We start from the raw sequence: 19229 nt of genomic DNA on the forward strand, positions 1-19229 counted from the left end.
TCCCCCTACTCACTCCAGCATGCTCTCTCTAAAATAAATAAATCTTTAAAAAAAATGGAATAGTAAACATGTCTACCTTGTTCACTATTGTATTTTGAAGTAATTAGCGTAGTATTTGGTATATAATAGGTGCTTAATAATATTTGCTTAATAATATTTGCTTGATGAATGGATGAATTGACCCAGTATTGACTAGTTACGAAACACTGTGTAGGGTCCTAAAACTCATTTAATAGCAGAAATAGTTTTAGTCTCCCAGGAGCTTGCAATTTTGTCGTGGAGGTAAAACACATTCTCCCAGCAGAGTCGGATGCAGTAGATTATGAGGAACAAGACAATTGCTAAAATCAGTGTTGTTCGAATTCAAAGATGAGCCAGAGCCTGTGGGCTGTTCCACGGGGGATGATAGAATTTAAATGGAAAGAATGGGAAAATGTGGTGGAGCAGCAAGAATTATGTGCAGGTCATAATGGACAGTGGCCTGATGCAGAAAATTGTGGCAAAAAAATTTGGATTAGAGGGTAGATCTGATCTGTGCAAAGTTGTAAACATGAGCTGAGCTGTGGAAGCCTTGGTCATTTCTGAGCAAGAAAGGGGTATGATGGAATCGCCCTTTTAAAAAGATTAATATTTGGCCACTGAGTGCAGCATGGATTATCTATTGCCAAATAAAGTACATTTTTGTGTGAACCCATGGATTGATACGGTAGGTGAGTGCCAGTCTGATTAATTATAAACTCCCATGGGTCAGATAAGCAGGTGAATGAAGGGGGCTAATCTTGAGGTTAGCACAATTTATGAAGTGTTGCACTTGAGAGAGTTATTAGTGCAGAAGCTTCAGTGGATGCAACATTAATTTTTCAAGCAGAAGTAAACTTCTCCATCAATCCTATAGTTTGTGTTTCTGAGAGGCTAATAGAATATAAAAGAGTGTCTGGCTCTGGATTAGGTGAGTTATTTTGTTATTATTTATTATTTTGTTTAACTTTTTGGTGTGGGTGGGGGTAGAACATATTTTTAATCCTTTCAATATTCCAATCCTGTCTGTTGGAGTCCAGTTTGACACAATAGAAAAAAACACAGGCTCCAAGGCCAGTTATCCCTGGATTTTAATGACAATACTGTCATCATTGGTGGCCTTAGCTAAACTACAACTTTAGCCCATTTTGCCACAGTGAATACCCTCCCAGGGTCATTTTGAGGATTGTAATTAGATTAGGATATATAGAGTAATTAGCCTTTTAAAAAATCTTTCCCAGCTTTATTGAGATATTGTTGACTTAGAACATGTAAGTTTAAGGTATACGGTGCAGTGATTAGATACATGTATATATCATAAAATGATTACCACAATAAGATTAATTAACATCTCCCTCTCTTTACATAATTGTAATTGTGTGTGTGTGTGTGTGTGTGTGTGTGTGTGTGATGATAACATTTAAGATCTACTTCTTAAAAACTTACAATATAGGGTGCCTGGGTGGCTCAGTTGGTTAAGTGTCTGCCTTTGGCTTAGGTCATGGTCCCAGGGTCCTGGGATCGAGTCCCGTGTCAGGCTCCCTGCTCAGCGGGCAGCCTGCTTCTCCCTCTGCCTGCTGCTCCCCCTCCTTGCGTGCTGTCAAATTAATAAATTAAAAAAACCTTAAAAAATAAAACATTTCAAGTATATAATACAGTAATTTTTTTTAAAGATTTTATTTATTTATTTGACAGAGCGAGAGAGCACAAACAGGGGGAGCTGGAGAAGGAGAGGGAGAAGCAGGCTCCCCACAGAGCAGGGAGCCCGATGCGGGGCTCGATCCCAGGACCCCGGGATCATGACCTGAGCCGAAGGTAGACGCTTAACCATCTGAGCCACCCAGGTGCCCCTATAATACGGTAATGTTAATTTTAGTCACCATGCTGTGCAAAACAATGGCATATTTAAAATAACACAATGTCTCTCAACTTATTGGTCAAATTAGAGTGTTTCTGTACTATAAAATGTAGTCATTTATTTAGAAAATTAGAGTAGATCAATTTTTAGAAAGATGTTCAAGCCCTTTTAACCTAATTTTAATAGCAGTTAAAATTTACCTGTTATAGGGGTGCCTGGGTGGCTCAGTCGTTAAGCGTCTGCCTTTGGCTCAGGTCATGATCCCAGGGTCCTAGGATCGAGCCCCACATCGGGCTCCCTGCTCAGTGGGAAGCCTGCTTCTCCCTCTCCCACTCTGCCTGCTTGTGTTCCCTCTCTCGCTGTCTCTCTCTGTCAAATAAATAAATAAAATCTTAAAAAAAAAAAATTTACCTGCTGTATGTCAGAAGCTGTGTTCAGAGCCCAAATCTATGATCTCATTTAATCGAATGGGTACTTCAAAAAAAGCGAAGTCCTAGACCTACTCCAACCCACCCCAGGAGAAGTGTACCCCACAATGAGCATTGTATGTTTTGTTTTCTTACTTATTTTGCATATTTGTGCATATGTGAATATAGGTGGTGTGTGTGTGTGTGTGTGTGTGTTTGTGCAAGGGAGAGAAATGAAAGTTGGGTTAAGGCTGGAAAGTAGGTTACAAGTTAGTGTGATCACCAAGAGGCTCAGTTCAGGAGATCAACTCATAAGCAGGCCTACACGGCACAGTGGGTTTTGCTTTTGGTTTTCCTGTTTATTTCTTTGCCTGGCCCAGAATGGTACTGGCTGGTTTTCCTTCACTGTCCAGCTGGTTTGAGACTGGCTTCTCTAATTGGATCACAAATTCTATAGAATTAGTATATCTGTTCCCTGAGGGTTTTATTTCTTTATGTCCCAGGTTTTCATTTTGTTTGGTTCATCTTTTTTTTCCGCCTGTAGTGTCTGTGCTAGATCTTTACTAAGCTTTTCTTGTCAAAGCCTTAGTTCACTTGCTTGCTCAGTTCTTATCCATACCAAGTAAAAAGCTCCTGCTAGACATAGTTTAGTTTGCAATGCATTCCAAAATTCTGGGTTAAAAAAAAAAGAAAGAGAAAAAGAAAAGAAAGAAAGAAACTGCCTTCTGAAAAGCTGTGGGATTCTTTAAGCTTTATGATACCCATGGTTCAAGCAAAGTGTCTTTAGCCAAAATATAAATTCACTTTTATGTAGGACACTATATAGATTTTTACTAAAGTATATCGGGAATTCCATTTGTGGTGATTTTTGACAAATTGCCCAGCATTATAAATGCTTCATGTCTCCATGTTGTGGCTTTGTTCTTTGTCTTTTAGAGAAGTTCTAAGAAATTGTATATATATTTGGACATTCTAATCAATTTACTTTGTCCTCTGGAACTCAAGGAAATCTTATGACTCTCTATGATTCTTGGAATAGTCCACATCCTGATATGGTCAACATCTTCCAGATTCATCATTGTGTCCATGTAGTGTTACCATAAACCCATATTTAAATATGAAATGATTCACAGATTTATATAACTCTTATGGAATTTTATACTTAAAAATCAAGAATAACTTTAGGGAATATATAAACTCTGAATAGCACATCCTGAATGCCAACTCTGATTGATAAGATGTGATTACCTAAGTTGCTTTGAGGAAGAGGACCCTTGACTGCATCCAGCTCCAGTAATCACTTAGTGATGTGGTGATGGGACAGGTGTGGGGACTTCTGCAGTCATGCCAAGGATTTTAGAGATGTCCCCTTTTTAAAAGGAAAAAAAAAAAAAACTGAGGCACAAGAGAATGTCTGTGACTTGCCAGTTTGGAGTGTGGCGTAATTGTGTGTTTCCAGTGCGGATGTGAGAAGATGAAACATCTATTTTGAAAGTAGAATTCAATTGGGGAAGGTGAAGAGAAACAGGGAAGCAATTCCTTGGTGAAATCATGTAAGTTTGGGTCTCTTTATTCTCACTTGGGTGTGTGAGGCTGATTATGGGAGGTGGTCAAGCAGCTGGCTTGGTGTCAGGTTAAGCTACGTTCAAATTCTGGTTCCCACCTCTCTGAGCCCTTTTCCCCTCAACTCTTAAGATGAAATATTGGGTTGACGGATGGGATCATATGTTGATTGACATGTTCAGCTGCTTGACATAGAGCTAAATATGGGTGTGAATAATCGTTCAATAGTTGCAACTGTTGTGTTCCCTGGCTAGATCAGGGAACTAAATGAACTAATTTTGACCAAATGAAAGACTTCATGAATCTGCAAACATGGCAAGCTTCCTTTGATGTAGCTCTTCCCTTCATAGAAATGGGGCTGGGGTGGCTTTGGAAAATGCTTTGAAATGCAGTTTTCAGCAGGCTACAAAAAATGATATAGAAATGAAATGTAGCTTTCCTATTTTTATCATCACGTTTTTTCTTTGTCTACTGTACCCTGGTTCTCTAAGGCTCGTAGTTTGACCGTAACTATTACCTTATTCAAGGTAATTCTTACTTTCTAGATTACATCCCCAGGCAAAATCTTTTCATGTTTTAATGACTTCATTAGAATCTCCCTCCCCCTTTTTCTTCAGGAATCCTCACTTATATGAAAATCTGTGTTCAAAGCATATCTAAGCAAGAAGGTGACTTTTCAGGTTCATGTTCTAATTGATGATACAAACTGCTAATTAAATGCATCTGTGTCTAATCAAAACATATCTAGAATTAAACGGTGCATCTGTGCGCCAGGGGAACCACATGCTAGGGCTGATTGGTAATGGCATAAGGACATAATTTGTCCTTCGTCCAGTGGTTCCCAAATCTGTCAGAACCTCAGAATCAGCTGGAGGAGCTTTTAAAAATCATTGCAATATTCCCTCTGCCCCACCTCCAAAACTAGTACCCTAAAAAAAAAATTGAATGATTTTTTTTTAAACTCCTAAACAAAAGGCTGATGACCACATCAGCTAGGATTGGAAACTATAGGGTCTAGATTTGAGGCATAGTTTGATGAAGTGGAAACAAGACCTGGCTTGGTCCAGAGTTCTTCATTTGCCTCTAAATTCTCTCATTGTCTTCAAAATTCCATTTGAGTTCTGCTTGTTACATCTTTCCTGTCATCCCCGTGGGGTTTTGTAGCCTGCTGAAAACTACAGCTGTTTTTATTTAAACGGAAAAGACAGGTGAGTCTTTGGCTTTGTTCCAATGGTTGGGGAGTGCGAAGGTTTCATTTAATATATTCTGCTCCCTGGAAATGTCACTTATTGTCATTTTTTGCATGACCATGGAAATTTGGTAGATTCCACGTGGAACAGGGGCTGGTTCTTGTCAATGACAGGAATATTAAAACATGGTGCATTTTGAATAGCATTTCTGTTTAACAAGTTAACTGATATTGCTCAATTTTATCCTCGTGGATTGCATTTTATTATAAAAAATATTTCCCTAGTGTTCCTACTTAGGGTCCTTTCTACCCCTAAAGACAATCCTGCTCTCAAATTGGCATATAGAGTCAAATGATCACTAGAGACCTATAGAAGCAAAACAGAATTTACTTATTTAAGATTTTATTTATTTATTTGACAGAGAGACAGCGAGAGAGGGAACACAAGCAGGGGAGTGGGAGAGGGAGAAGCAGGCTTTCTGCTGAGCAAGGAGCCCGATGCGGGGTTTGATCCCAGGAACCTGGGATCATGACCTGAGTCGAAGGCAGGTGCTTAATGACTGAGCCACCCAGGTGCCCCAAAGCAAAACAGAATTTAAATCTGCATTTGTTATCTCTTGTTTCTCTCCCTGCTTTTTCAAGTTTTACGGTTTGATCTTTTTGCCAATTTCCCTTCTGGATGTTATTTAAACTTGCCTCCCATCGTGTGATATGCCAGGTCTCCTACTAAGTACGTCCCTCCATTATCTCCCCTCTCTTCATCGAGGGCTATGAAGAAGGTATTATGATTCCTCTTTTCTACACTTCAGGAAACTGAGACCCACTATGATAAGCAGTTTGTCAAACCAAATAGCAGTATGAACCCAAGCCCCCCGAACCAGAAAACCCATGCAGAGCTATGATATGTTTTTGTCTGAGGGTATTTGCCCGAGGCAAAACCAATGGTTTACCCTAGTAGGTAAAGAACCAGGATTTTAAAACCAGTTGGCCATAATTGAAGACAAAGAATGATTAGGAAATAGTTTTTTTTTTAAGTCCTTACCAGATACTATTAAAAGGAAAAATGGATGAGGAACAAAGAAATCACATCTTTTTATCCTTACTAGATTGCACCAGAAATGGAAAGAACTGAGTTACAGGTGGGTGACCTAAATCTGAGGCCCCAAGCTCATGAATACACACCTGGCCTAGATCCAGAAGGGGAGGAACAAACATGCTGGTTTTGTTGACACACAGTTACCTTTTCCCATTACGTAATAAATTTTCCCCAATGCAAGCACATTTAAGAGATTGAAAAAAAGCCTTCATGACTGTTTGGGGTAATTTAATGCCAAAATTTATTCCCTGGAGAAGTTACGAATCAATCGAATATCAAAGACTTGTGCAGGTGTGTGCACAAAGAAAGCTTCCATGTCAGCTATTTTTGCATCCTTTTCATTTCATATCATCAAGGTCCACTTTGAAACTTCTTTCCAGGAATCAGGACCACAATGTGTATTTGGAATTGGATGTAGATGTATTTTTTTTTCCTATTTGCGGTTAGTAGCTCCCCGGTTTGTAGAGCACGAGAAAGAATCTTGCTGCCTTCTGTATCAGTTTTGAACAGAGCAAATGCTGCTATGATTTAAATCTTTTGTGTTCCAATCTTTTGAAACCATAAAAATGATAACAGTAAAAGTATACATGAATAGAAATGCACAAGGTAGAAGAATGTTGTCGCTAATACAGTAAAATGTCTTTACACACTAAGAAATAGTTTGTATTTCTCTTTATGTTTTTGGTCATAGAACCTCTGTGGACATTCATCCTGATTTTACTAAAAAATCCCATTACTCGATGCCAAATATATTATGTTCACATGGGTCCTCTCCAGTCAAATCTGTGAGGACAGTCACTGAAATGTAGAGAGAGGTATAGAATAAATCTTTTGCAAGTACAATTTAGGGTTTTAGGACCACAAAGAAGTCAGAATTTCAATTTGCTTTTTATAACCAAGATCTTTGCTTTTAAAAAATAACTCAAGGTTCAATTGGAGAAAAGATGCCATTTGAATTCTTGGCGGTAGTTCATCTTCACTATTTTGATACTGACTAAATTGGCTACTTAGTGCTTCGGGCTAGATTCTTCCATCTTTCTTTAGGACTTTTCCCTTTAAAAGAGTCATCTAATTAGTTGTTTTACGCTGTGCTGTGGGCAATAGATCTTTACACCTATGCATTGCACCCTAAGGTAAGATTCTTGAATATTCCCTCTTTCCTTTTTCCTTTCCCCCTTCCCTCTCTCCTTCCCTCCCTTCCCCTCTCTTTACACACACACACACTCACACATACACACAAGCACTCTTTTTCCCTCACTCCCTCCCTCATGCATTTTTCCCCCTAAAGGCTGATTTCTGGAGTGAGAGTGGGAGCTTTGCATCTCTTCTCTACAGGGTATTGATTGTAAAACTCCTTCATCTATGAAAGTCATTTGGAACCTCTACTCAACCAAGTGATGGAGGAAGTGACTTTGCCCTCCAGGAGGCAGCAGCATGCCTATGGGGAGGGCACAGGGAGTGAAGACAGGTGAAAACATCTGACTTGGAAGAGCCCCTTCCCTTCTTTTTGCCTCATGTTCCTTGTGTGTACCTCAAAGCCGAGCTGGGCTGGTGAACCTCCAGGGTCCTTCTCAGTGGTGCCAATATCCATGGTGCTTGCAACTGGGCTGCTCCTTTTCAAGAGAAGATCCGAGGCAGCCCTGTGGGCGGAGGAGGGATAGAAGAAGGCACTGCAGTTGTCCCTGTCTGATAACCCGGAAGTTGGAACTGGTCTAAGGAGGGCTGTCAATCCAAATACTTACACACAGAGCAGATCCAATAGAAATGCATGTATCTAACATTTGTAGCTAAGAACATTGATTCAGTAGCTAAAAAAAAAGAACCAAAAAAACCCAACTCCCGAAAGGCATTTCACCTTGAAGTGTTCTCATCTGCAGCAGAGTGTGCCTGGGCTACTCCGGAGCAGTGCTAAGAGTTCAGATGTAATTTTGCATTTGGCACAGAGCCAGCCATCAAAGCCAAGAGAGAAGTCAGGGTTCAGGCTTCCTTAGGCTTCCCCCACCACCCCCACTGCTGAGTGGCTGGCTTTTTTTTTTTCCCCCCAAGACGGAGAATGATGATCCGATTTGATTTGAGCCCCAGGCAGTCACGGCAGCTCCTTTGTCGGCTTCCCTGCTTGGCGGAGGCTTGCTAAGGCTTGACTGAAATGTGTAGTGGCAGCAGTCACTGCCATCCCTCTGGCACAGCCCTGCCACTCTTGAGCCACTGAGGGCATCCTGTGCAAAACGCTTCCTGACAGAGGGGCCACTGCCACACGGAGAGATCAAGTGGCAGGTGCATGGGGGTGGAGGATCTGCTTAAAGGAGGAAGCTGCATCTGTCCATCAGCATCTTTTCCTCCTGGAGCCCTAAACACAGAAATGTCAGAGTGAGGCGGGCCTTCAGGAAACCTACTTTTCCTTGGCAATGACGTGCATCCATCGCGTGGACATGAGGTCATCTAGTGCATCATGAGGCTGAGCCTGACTGCCCGGGGTCCTTGTGCCACTGGCAGAGCAAAGATTGCATTGGGAGAGGAAAACATAAAGGTGACAGTGATTCATAGACTCCAGCCTCATAGCTTCGGGGTGACAGATCAGAAGGGGCATCCTAAGGCCTCCAGCTGCAGGAGAGACTGTAAGCAAATGCTTTGTGCTTTGTTTTCCACAGAGTCAACAATATCCAATTCAGGGAGATTTGGTCTGGGAAGGAGATGGGAGCAGGAGTGATGAACACCCTTGTCATGTCCCATTCTTTATCCATCCAGTGTATGTGTGTCATTCTTCTCCCTGGCGTCCTTGTTGGGAGAAAAAAACAGAGATATTCCCAGACACTCAGAGAAATAAGAGCAGCATTAAGCAAAATTGTGAAATAGGATAAATCTGTCCTAGGACATTCTAAACTTCCTGTTTTATGTCTTTGATTGCTAGTGTATGCATTTATTCACTTATTCAAACATCCGTTAATTCATTCAGCAAATTGTTGCTGAGCATCTAGTATGGGGTAGATCTAGTTTAGAAGACTGAACAAGAATCAGCCAGGTCACTGCCTTCCTAGAGGTTCTTATAAACAAGTAAATACATAAACAAGCTAAATCCAGATTGCCGGAAGTGCCACATAAGAAATAAATGGGCTGAAATGAGAACTGGGAGCTGGGGGCTGTAGGGAAAGGGAAGCTGCTTGGCACTGGGGTGGTGGAGGAGGCTTCTGTAAGGACAGTGAAGGACTGAGATAGGACAGTGAGCTACCAAGGGAAGAAGGAGGGGATGGGGAAGAACATTCCAGGCTCCTCGGTGTTATCATATTCTCTGATGCCTAGACTTTTGATGATGTTCCTCCTTCCAACCTTACACAGGACTTCAGGTGGCCAATTTTGTCTCCCTGACTTGCTAACTGTGTTACCTCGGGCAAGTTTCTTCACCTCTCATGTGCTCTTTCTTGGTCTGAAAAATGGGGATAATAGAAGCTCTTAGCTACACATTGAGGGTTATTTCAGTATAAAATGAAAAACTAGCACAGGGCCTGTCACTTTGTAGGAGCTCAACAAATCTTTGTTCTCCTTTTCACTCTTCCCTTCCCGTCTGCCTCACCTACATAAATTCAAATTCCTAACTGAAGTGTCATTTGCAACTCTTCCTAGAGATAATTATCTTTTAGGATGGTTAAGATGGTGCAATGTTGGTCCACTGTCTGGGAAAAGTTGAGGTTGGGGGTGGGGTGATCCAGAAGCCTTTCTTGGGCTCTTGAAGTTGAACTTTGTTGACAGTAGCCTACAGTTTATGTGAAGCGCTGGAAGCTGGAAATCATGGTTTTCAGTCCCATCATCCTTTGTCTTTGGGTAATTAAGGTCAAGGTGCCTCATTCTTGCTTGGGAAAATGGAAGTATTGAAGGACAGCCTTTTCTTATAGTGGCTTCCCAGTCTCCTTGTTGGGTCCCTTTCACCATCTCCACAGTCACTCTGCCCCTCCTGGAAGTGCCCACATTGTGTCCCATTGCTGTCCCCAGCTGGCTATCAACCGAGGTGCTAGCTGGCAACAGATTCTCACTGAGTTTCCCCAGTAGGGTTTTACACCTGTCATGGAACTTGTTTAAAACTCACTTTGCACAATTTATTTAAATTTTATTGTGTGAAAGATTCTCTCCTGGGATGAATTGGGATTTGTAATAGCAAGCACTATAAAAGGAAGGCAACCTGTGAGCGCAAGCTGTCCCGACAGGAGGACAATGGGGTAATTCACTCTTTCATGAAAGAGAAGTGGAAAATCCCTTTATTCTGATTGAAGACTCTGGGCCAGGAGATTACATATCCTGCCTCCAGTGATGTAATTATCTGACCATTCTCGCCCCTTCTCTTCTGAGATAAGAAAGAAATGGGTCTGAGTGATACATGTGTTTTGTTTGTTGGTTTGTTTAATGAAACTCTGACATCAGCAGAGATCAACCTCTTTCTTAAAATCTAGATGAGATTTCACTCTACTCAGTACTGTTGGAAGTCCGATGCCCTTTCTAAGACTACCACAAATTCCTATGGAGTTTGCGTTTCTACAGTCTTCTGGCTCCTTATTTCTGACCTATGTGGTATTTTCTTATTCTTTTCTCATTTTTTTTCTATGATTATTTCCTTATTTCCTTTTGGTAGCAATCCAAATACTGACCACAAGTCCTTCTTGATTCCCCTTTCCCTCTGTCTGCTCCCACTTGGGTGAGGCAGCATTGGGGAGAAGATTTTATTGGCCAATAAGGAGTAACAATAAGGAGATACATTTGAAATCTCAGTATTTAACATTATTCTTCCTAAAGAGCCCCTCAGTCATTTCTGTTTGCAGGGACTTCAGCTTCCTCTTTGATCCTATGAACCAATTTAACTTCACTACACGCACATCAGCAATTCATACTGGGCCTGTGTAGTTTACCTTCCAACTCAGGACACTGGAGTGGACAACAGGAATAAACCAAAATTCTCCAGGGCAACCAGGATGTAATGTCACCCAAATAGCACAAACATAGCTAAACACCCAGCTTAGCCTCTGGTTTTTGCCTCTGACTCTCCTTAATTATTACTGATATGCTCTAGCTGTGATTCAGTTCTATCTTCTTAAGTCTAAGCTCTGTCTTTTGTTAATGATCTATATTCTTGCTTTTTCTTTTTTTTTAGAAATCTCCAGCATTCAACTCTTGACCCCTCTTAAGGACTTTGGCTTGTATTGCTGATATCCCAAATTCCATCCACATTTAGAGTGATACCCAACCTCAAGCATATCCACAAGGTTTAACATTAGCTCCAGACCAGGGACTGGAGGGCAGAGGGTGAGGATCAGGAAGGAATACAAAGTCAAGGCGGCTGTTACTGAAATTCTCATTTTCAAAACGCAAACATTCCAAACAGCGTGTTTCTTTTTCCTCTTGTTATCTCCCAACTTTTCAATGAATAATAATAATTAAAAAAAAAAAAACTACACAGAGTTTCTGATTGGTTTTATAATGAGATCATTATCCTAGGTTGATCATGTTGTGGAAGCCACTTTCCAGGCCATAAACTGCAATGTAGAACTGAAGGTCTTGAAAGAACACACCTGAACAGTGGTGGGCCTCTCAGTAATCGACTCCACACTCCGACCCCCCTTGGCGGCAGGTGGTGTGAGGTGATGATTATTACAGGAAGCGCATGCCAGCCTGCAAGCTCAGCTGTTTAGTACATTTCTGGAAATGTGAGAAAAGGAAAAAACCCACAAACACTTGAATGTCTCTTTTTTCCCCCCCAAACAGGGACTCCATGGTAATTTCATTATTGATAATTACAAAGGAAAAAACCCTCAAATGCAAAAATTAATGTCCAATTTGCCTTTTAATGGCCCGAAGCAGATCTGATGGCTATTGCAATTCAATGAAATGACAATTTTAAAAGGGGGAAAAAAGCCTTGATTAAATTCCTTCTGCACCTACCCTAGTATGTGCATTTTTTCCTTTTCTCTGATTATTACCAAATTTGCAGAGTACATTTAAAAAACAAAATAATCTAAAATATGTTTTTTCTAATTATAAAGCTGGTCTTTTTTTTTTTTTTTTAAGTTTACTTATTATTCGAGAGGAAGAGAGCAAGTGCTGGGTGTGAGGGCAGAGAGAGAGAGAAACTCAAGCAGACTCTGCACTGGGTATGGAGCCTGGCACAGGGCTCGATCCCATGATGCTAAGGTCCCAACCTGAGCTGGAACCAAGAGGCAGATGCTTAACCAACTGTGCCACCCAGGCACCCCAGTAAGACTAACGTTCTTATGACAGGCAGGAGCCTGTAGTAGTTAAAAACTCATGTTCTGAAAGCAGACCACCTGGGTTCAATAATGGCTGTGCTGCTTTCTACTTTTGCAAGCTTCTTACCCTCTCTCTGCCTCATTTTCCTCATCTATAAAATGGGGCTAATAATAGTACGTACCTCCTAACGTTGTTGGGCAAATTAGATGAGTTAATACATGTAGAGTTCTTAGAATAGAGCATAAGTGTTCAGTAAATGTTTGCTACAAATGAAACTGCAGAAAACTCTGAAAATACAAAGTCAATAACAAACATAATCATCTATCCACCCAGAGCAGAGCACACTTAACATTTGGGATGTTTTCATTTTGGCTACTATGTATTTGTGTGTCTGCCTATCTGTATCACACTGTAAACATGGCTGTGTATCTTTTTTTCTTTTTCACTAAACATTGCCATACATTTTACATGCAGTTAGAATTATTTTCATACATTTTGGGCTGCATAAAATTCTAAAATAAGAACTTCCTTTAAAAAATGATTTATTCTGTGGCGTTTAGTTTGTGTAATTATTTTAATTAAGTAAAGTAGTAAGCCTTAAGTTGAGAGGATAGAGAGAGACAGAAATGCAATACAGTTGTTCTTTTTTTAACTTATCTGTATCCTGAAGAACCCAGAGGTGATTACTTTTTCTTCTCTCTTTTTGATCGTTTGTATCCTCTGGTGCTGAGGGCAGGGTGGTATGTGAGCTTTATATCTGGGAGTTGAGGCCAGGTTGGATGGGGCAGTAGGGAGAAGAGAGGGATATAGTTTGGTTAGACAGATATAATAATATCTATCTTATAATAGTGTTATGAGGATAAATAAGACTGGCATGTAATGTGCTTAGCATAGTAAGTGTGTAATAAATTGTAATTAGTATTGTTACTAATAATTTTTACTTATTACTTTAGAGAGTATATTTTAAGCACTTTCAAATTAATAGGGAGAAATAGATTTAAACATTTGGGTTTGCTTCATTCTGACTCAGTTAACCCCTCTAATAAGAGCCGGAGGGCATCAAGGAATGGAATTTCCTGATGATTACATTTCCTTACACTAATGAATATTTCAATCACTCTTATTCCTTGTCTACCACTTAGAGATATGAGAGGAAGGAATTGGCCACAGGAGGTCACACAAAGGGGCAGGTGGAATCCGAGTCCTGGGCTGGACTGGGCTGGGCTAGGCTCAGGTACCAGCTCTGCGATACCTCTAACTGATGGGGCTAAAGTCCATTTCCCTTCTTCTTCTTTCTGATTGTTCATTTATGTGCCCTTGTGGCTTTCTCATCATACTCCCTATTAAACTCTCTTCTCATGGTTGGCTAAGAATGGACCAGAATTGGATTTACTAACTATTCAATTACCCACATTATCTTGCTCTGTTGCCATCAAACGAAGCTGAACTAGCCTAGCTCTCAGAGATTGTATAACGAGATAACAAGTCTTTTTCACTTAGCCTGCTATGACATGCAAGTTTGTCATCTACATGGGAAGCCCATCACAAAGCACATTGCCTATACTGAACATGAACCCTACGCTGGCCTAATTTTGTAGCTGGCTCGATAAACCAGAGGAATGGAGCTGAGCCCAAGAAAAGCTAAATCCAAGAATCGGTTGCAGTATATATATTTAGTCCTATATAGTACTCTATAAGGGAGGGTGGGAGGGAAGAAGGACCTACTTCTATAGTATTCTGGATAGAAAGGATAGTGGGATTATAATGAACCATCTCAGTTTGAGGCACAGAGAACATATTTTTTCAGGTTGATGATCACTACAGAAAACCATTAAAAAATACTCAAAAGACATTATTTTTGATTGTCTGCACTACTGTTTCAGGATATGTAGAGATAAAAATACTTGGTCACATGTGTTTGGTATGTATGTGTGAAATGCCATATAGATATTAATTCAAGCACACTGAGGACCTCGGGAAGGAAATCCTACAGCAAAGAAACAGGCTAAACTTTCTGTACCTATATAGGCAAAGCTTATTTACCATGGACTCTCCCCTCCCTGCCCTTCCCTCTGCTTCCTTACCCTCCCATCTCCTTCTCCCTTCCTTCCTTCCCCCTTCCTTCCCTCCTCCTTCTCTCCTTCCCCCCTTCACCCTTCCTCCCTCCCTCCCTCCCTCCTACTTCACTCCCCCCCTCTTTTCCTTCCACCCTTCTTCCTTTTTAGCCAACTTATTTCTCTGTTGTAGGAACCAGCAAATTAGGGACCTTTACTTTAGGCCTCCTTGTTTCCCATATCCATCACTCCCTGGCTGTGGCAGCCTCCTGCTTTGCTCTTCAATTTGTGTTTGCTTTTTTCTATATGCATTACCTTCCTGAAGGTACCCTGTCAGATCTATCATGGAAGACAGAGATGTGAATCAGACACGGACATGCCATTGAGGAGCGTATAGTCTAATGAGACAAGATAAGACATGTACATAATTCTGAAAAAGTCAAGGTAGAAAAGGAGAAATCTCATTTGGGATTTGCAGATAAAGTGCTATGGGTATTCAGAAAAAGGAGATGAATATGTCTTGTCTTTTCTCTCTCTGTGACTATTAGAAATTACTGAGGGAAATGGTATAATTCTATTTTTCAGGTGTGGGAAAGGCTGGAATTATTAAAGGACTCATGTTATTTGTTCAGAATAAATATTGTGCAAAGTGACCACTAGGCCAGGAGTAAGTTCCCTTTGACAGGGTTTCTTTTGAATAACAAGAAACCTCTGTCCTTTCCCTCCATTCTTGTCTTCCTCCCTCCATCCATCCTTCTTACTCTTCCTAGTTTTTGGCTATTTTGATAATTTATTGCTTTTTTTTTTCTCCTTCCCTTTCTGTCTTCTTTTACATCCTGTTCCCTTTCACACTCACTCTGTGTGAAATATATCATCTTACTATGATAAATATATTATCTTATTTACCTCTCAAAACAATACTGTGAGGTAGGGATGCTAATGATATATATATAATAAATTATATAAAAATGTATACATTTATATAAATTATATAATAAATTATAAAAAATGTATAAATTTGTGTAAATTATAAATATGTAATTATAAATATACTATACATCATTAATTAATTTATTTATATTCATTTCTTTTTTTTAAGGGAGGGAACTTTGGAAGGGGGAGGTCCAGTGACTTGCCCAAAGCTGCCCAGGGAGTAGGAAAGAAGCAGGTCTCAAACATAAGTCCATCTGCTACTTCCTGCCTCTAGCAGGTGGCATCATTGAACTTCCATACTGCTGATGTTCACAGTTACAGCCCTAATCCTGCCTCTAGCAGGTGGCATCATTGAACTTCCATACTGCTGATGTTCGCAGTTACAGCCCTAATTCTGCCCATTTCTGACTCTACTCAACTCTTCAGCTGCTGATGCTATAAGTTAAAACTGTGGCATTCTTATGAAAAATGCTAAAGCAAAAATGGCAGGATGGCATTTCCACTGAAAGGTATGCATGTGTGTGTACTTGTATGCTTTTGCACACATCACACATACACACACACTCTTCTCTACAATAAATGAAATTCAGCAAAAGCAGCTACCACTTGTTGATTAGTAGAGGTGCAGTGACAAAAACAGAATGAAGAAGAGTTGCTCTAAAAGTTGAGGAAAGAAGTGGGAATCAGAGTGGGAGACAGAGATTCTTAACATTATTATGACTAGCTAGCTGGGGCTAAAAAGATCAAAGTTGTCTTTCCCATTCTGCCCCTATATCTAATTATAACATCTTGAACTTTCAATTTCTGAGGCTTTATGTTGTAGTTTCACCTGGCGATGCCTTGGAGTTCTGTCTTCTCTCTGCCGCTGATGTACCGTATTCACTCGCTGATCATTTAACTGACATTTTTAGGACACCTGCTGGATGCACAGGTTCAGATCTTTGTGCCTGTGGCCCCGCCTTTAAGGAATGCTCAATCTCCAGGGAGAGACAGACAAAATAAGCAAGTGCTTATGGTACAATATGATATGTGGCAGCAAGGCAGGCCAAGAAACTCATATTGTTTGAATACTTCCTTCCAGGTCAGCTACTTTGCTATTTTACAAGGGTTGTTTGATTTAATGGTCCCTAGAGTCCTAAGGGGTAGATATTATTTTTACTGGTATGAAAACTGAGCTTCAGAGAATGTATGTGAATCATTGAGGCCTCAACAGGACACTCAACAGCTGATACATTCAAATTAGAATCATTCAAATAAGGTTTAAGAAAGGGATGGGTTTTCAAAGGTGTGAGTGGTTTGGTGAGCCACGAGGGTTGGTGCAGTAAGTAACCTGTTGCTACGAAAAGAAGAGCTATCACGAGTCCTAGGCCTGGAAAGACAGCAGGAGGGAGAAAGTTACTGACACCCAGAAGGATAGGGTCATACAGAGAAGGTCACCTAAGAGCAATAGCATTTGTTTGAAGGTTACAGGGAACCCAGCTGATCCCACAGGGAGGGAAACAGGAGAATAGATGGTCTGCTTACACACTCCCACTCTAATCTCTTGCTGGTGTCCCCCATTAGATGAAGCCCATCTGAAATCAGAGGGCCAAGGAACCCATTGATTTAGTAGCACAAGCCTATGTCCTACCACGTGAAGAAGAATGGAGAGTGGATTCGGAGGGGCAAACATGAAACACGTGGGACATTTTGATATTTGCAGAAGGCCAAACAGTAGTTTAAGAATGAAACAATTGGTCAATACCCGATGTATTCTATAACTGTCTGGCTTACCTTTCTTTCCTTTAAGCAGTAAATGGGTATGTCTGATCTCATTGATTGAGTCCAGGGTGATTGAAGGGCAAATAGTCAAGGGAAAAAGTTAGAATTAAATTATTAAATTTAAGGAAAGTAAGACATAGTGATGGTATAAAACCTTTTAGGCCATTGGAAGGATGATGGTTTTTACCCTGAGATGAGTAGTCAATGGTGGCTTTTGGTCAGAGAGGGTCCTGATTTGATTTACATTTTAAGTGAGTATTCTCATTGTTTTGTTGAGAATAGAGTATTGGAGGACAAAGGTTGAAACTGGGAGACATATTAAATAATAAAGTATATGTTATTAAAAAAAAGCAAATTTAAAAGCAGAAAGAAAGAATCAATGCAGGACCTAAAGTTGTCTTAAGACTCAATCTTGGGGGCTCCCGGGTGGCTCAGTTAGTTAAGCCTCAGACTCTTGATTTCGGCTCAGGTCATGATCTCAGGGTCCTGAAATCGAGCCCCATGTCAGGCTCCAGGCTCAGTGTGGAGTCTGCTTGTCCCTCTCCCTCTGCTTCTCCCCCCCAATAAATAAATAAGTAAAATCTTAAAAAAAAAAAAAAAAGACCCAATCTCATCATGTTATTCCTTTCCTAGAATATCATGCTAGGTCTCTTTATCGCCCAGTCATTGATTCATTCATTCATCTCTCAGTCATTGATTCATTCATTCATCAACCTTTGAAAAAAATGTTCCTAAATAGCTACCATATACCAGACACTGTGCTATATACTGATAATGAAGCAGTGAAGGGAACGCATTGTCCCTGTGCTCAGTGAGTTAACATTATAGCAGGGAGGACAATCCCAAAGTATTCAGTTGCTTTACTATGTAATACCACTCAGAACGTCACTGATGTTCTGTAGTCTTATCTATCTTCATTCTTCAGTGCAGTCTCACTGTACCATTTGACATTTTTAAAACATGCCAAACTGACTCTTTAATAAAAACTAGGTGAATTTGGCCATACTCTTCCTACCCGAAATACTCTTGCTTCAACCCATCTTCCTTTTCTACCAGGGAACATCATGTTGATTATTATGTCAGCTTATTCTCCCTTAAACTCCCCAAACAATGTATTTATCCTGCCAGCATAGCTCTTGTGTCATATCAATGTAAGCTGTAAATGTGAGGGTCTTCATTAGTACACTGGGAGCTTCTGGAGGACAAAGCTTCTTGATCCATCACCTTTATAGCCTCCAGAACCTAGCTCAGGGCGTGGCTCAGAGTCGCTGAATTCATACATACAATAGTGACAGGATGAGGTGCTTTGGGAGTTAAAAACGAATTAAATGACTAAGGAATGTGTTGGAGAAACAAGGGAACAATACATAAAACAATTAGAGAGCAGAAGACGGTATGTAATCAAGTACTGAAATACTGCAAATGGAATCTGTAGGGAGGAGACCTTGTGTTCTGGAAGCTTTAAGTGAGGCTGGGGTGCTTTGGGATTGCTTAGGTTCTTGGAGCTCATCAAGGACAAGGTTTGCATTTAGTATGTCTGTAGCAGTGTTGAAGGATCAGGGTCTGGTTATCCAGATGGTGACAAATTGCCATCACTCCGTAGAAGAGGCTGGTCTGAGACTGCCATGAGGAGACAGGCTCCAGCATCCTCTGAAAGATGAGGCTCTGACTTGAATCATTTCCCAGTGTGACCTGTCGGCCTGGGTTTGGACACTGCTTTGTCTGGGTAGAAGAATTCAGCTGTGACTTTGATTAAGTAGAGGACTTCCCCGAAAGAAGCAGGACAAGATCGCGGTTTTACTTGTTCACTGGGAAACCCAGATGTTGAGCTAAGACGGCAAAGCAACCATTCACCTCCTTTTACCCATTTTGCTATGAATTTTGAGATCATTTAGAATAATATCTAAACAACTTTCTGAATTTTCATTTAATGGCAAATTTAGTCAGTGACATTAAGTCTCTTGCTTTGTGGGTAAACAGCATCATGACAGTTTAACACAATCAAATCTATTATGCATCCACTGCTGTATGGTGTTCGTACTCAAGAGGCAAGATATAGAGTATTCAAAGCTGATAAGCTAAAATTATCTTATCAGGAAATGGTAGAGACTAGATATATTCA

General features: G+C 40.5%; 1 protein-coding gene across 33 annotated transcripts in view; it reads left to right on the plus strand.

Annotated features, from left to right (window-relative positions):
• Positions 1-19229, plus strand: part of LRRC4C (leucine rich repeat containing 4C) — a 1180850-nt gene that overhangs the window by 1113034 nt on the left and 48587 nt on the right. For 5 of the 33 annotated variants that reach the window (XM_078058148.1, XM_078058173.1, XM_078058161.1 and 2 more), the window contains one exon: positions 1714-1878. The exons of the other annotated variants lie outside the window; for them this stretch is intronic. The gene's annotated coding sequence lies outside the window, so the exon portion shown is untranslated. The remainder of the gene's footprint in view (positions 1-1713; positions 1879-19229) is intronic. 33 annotated transcript variants of the gene reach the window in all.

This window comes from Halichoerus grypus, chromosome 11, assembly GCF_964656455.1.
Source record: "Halichoerus grypus chromosome 11, mHalGry1.hap1.1, whole genome shotgun sequence".
NCBI lineage: Eukaryota > Metazoa > Chordata > Mammalia > Carnivora > Phocidae > Halichoerus > Halichoerus grypus.